The following is a 2,705-nucleotide window of genomic DNA, read 5'->3' on the forward strand; positions in this document are numbered from 1 at the left end:
ATTTTTAGTAGAGACGGGGTTTCACCATGTTGACCAGGATGGTCTCGATCTCTTGACCTCGTGATCCACCCGCCTCGGCCTCCCAAAGTGCTGGGATTACAGGCTTGAGCCACCGCACCCGGCTCTACTCTCTACTTCTATGAATTCAACTTTTTAAGCTTCCACATTGAATGAGAACATGCAGTATTTGTCTTTCCGTGTCTGTCAATTTCACTTAACATACTGTCCTTCAAACTTACTCATATTTTCACAAATGATAGGATTTGGTTTTTTTATGGATAAATAGTACTCTATTGTGTGTGTGAGGGAAATTAAGTGTATGTGTATATATATGTGTGTGTGTGTCTGTATATGTATATTCCATTTTGTGTGTGTGTGTGTATATATATAGTATTCTGTGTGTGTATATATATTCCATTGTGTGTGTGTGTGTGTATATATATAGTATTCTATAGTGTGTGTTTATCTATATATATTCCATTGTGTGTGTGTGTATATATATAGGATTCCATTGTATGTGTGTTTATAGATATTCCATTGTGTGTGTGTATATATATTTCATTGTGTTTACTATATATGTGTGTATGTATGTATATTTACATACACATATATACATATGTATATCCATATACATATATACATACATGTGTATATGTGTGTGTATGTGTATATATATACACACATACACACTATGGAATATATATATACACATACACACAATGGGGTATATATACACATAAAGAAAATGTGATATCTATATATGTATCTGTATATAATATATAGATATACATAAACTGTTGTGAATAGTGCTGCAATAAACATGGGAGTGCAGATAATACCATTTCCTTTGGATATATACCCAGTGAAGTGCAAATTGCTGGCTCATCAGACAGCTCTGTTTTTCATATTTCGAGGAACCTCCATACTGTTTTCCATAATGGCTGTAATAATTTACATTCCTTCCAACAGTATGTAGAGTTTCCCTTTCTCCACATCTTCTCCAGGATTTTTTTTTTTTTTAATCTTTCTGGTAATAGCCATTCTAACTGCAGTGGTATGTTATCTCTTGTGGTTTTGATTTGAATTTCCCTGATGATTAGTGATATTGAGCATTCTTTTTTTTTTTTAATTTATTATTATTTTTTTCTTTTTTAAGACAGGGTTTCACCATGTTGGTCAGGCTGGTCTTGAACTCCTGACCTCAGGTGATCTGCCCACCTTGGCCTCCAAAGTGGATTACAGGCATGAGCCACCATGCCCGGCTGCATTGAGCATTCTTCTAGGTACCTGTTGGCCATTGTATGTCTTCTTTGAGAGATGTCTATGCAACTCATTTGAGCATTTTAAAAAGTTGGATTCTCTTTTTTTTTTTTCTTTCTTACTGTCGAATTGTTTGAGTTTCTTGTATATTCTTGGTATTAATCCTTTGCCAGATTAATAGTTTGAAAATATTTTCTCCCATTATACTGGTTATCTCTTCACTCTGTTGGTAATTTCCTTTGCTGTGGAGAAGATTTTAGTTTAATATAATAATCCCTTTTGTCTATTTTTGCTTTTGTTACTTGTGACTTTGTGGTATTATCCATAAAATCTTTGCCAAGACCAATGTTCTGGAGTGTTTCTTCTATATTTTCTTTTAGTGGTTTCATAGTTTCAGGTCTTACATTTAAGTCTTTAATCCATTTTGAGTTGACTTTTGTATATTATGAGAGATAAAGGTCTGGTTTCATTCTTCAGCATATGGATATCCAGTTTTCCTAGTACATTTATTGAAGAGACTTTACTTCCTCCAATGAATGTTCTTGGTGCCTTTGTCAAAAATCAGTTGGCTGTAAATATGTGGATTTATTTCTGAGTTCTCTATTTCATGCCATTGGTGTACATATCCATTTTTATGTCAGTACCATTCTGTTTTGTTTACTACAGCTTTGCAATATATTTTTAAGTCAGATAGCATGATGCCTCCCACTTTGTTCTTTTTGCTCAGGTTTGTTTTGGCTATTAGGAGTCTTCTGTAGTTCCAATGAATTTTAGGATTATTTTTTCTATGAAACATTCTGAGAAGAATGCCATTGGTATTTTGATAGGGATTGCATTGAATCTGTAGATTGCTTTTGGTAGTATGGTCATTTTCATGTTACTGGTTCTTCCAATCCATGACCATGAGATGTGAGATGTCTTTACATCTTTCCATTTTTTTGTGTGTCCTCTCCAACTTCCCTCCCTCCCTCCTTTCCTCCCTCACTTCCTTCCTTCCTTCCCTCCCTCCCTCCATCCCTCCCTCCTTCCTTTTTCTTTTTCTGACAGTCTTGCTCTGTCACCCAGGATGGAGTGTAGTGGTTTAATAACAGCTAACTGCAGCCTCCGCCACCCAGGTTCAATTAATTCTTGTGCCTCAGCCTCCCAAGTAGCTGAGACTACAGGCACATGCCACCATGCTTGGCTAACTCTTGTGTTTTTAGTAGAAACGGGATTTCGCCATTTTGGCCAGGCTGGTCTCGAATTCCTGACCTCAAGTGATCTGCCTTGGCTTCCCAAAGTGCTAGAATTACAGGCATGAGCCACTGCACCCAGCCTCCTCTTCAATTTCTTTCATAAGTGTCCTATGGTTTTCCTTATAGAGATCTTTCACTTCTATGGTTAAACTTATTCCTAGGTATTTTACTTTTTTGTAGCTATTATAAATGAGATTGCTTTTTAAATTT

The sequence above is a fragment of the Cebus imitator genome, unplaced genomic scaffold (genome assembly GCF_001604975.1).
Source record: "Cebus imitator isolate Cc_AM_T3 unplaced genomic scaffold, Cebus_imitator-1.0 Scaffold129, whole genome shotgun sequence".
Lineage (NCBI taxonomy): Eukaryota > Metazoa > Chordata > Mammalia > Primates > Cebidae > Cebus > Cebus imitator.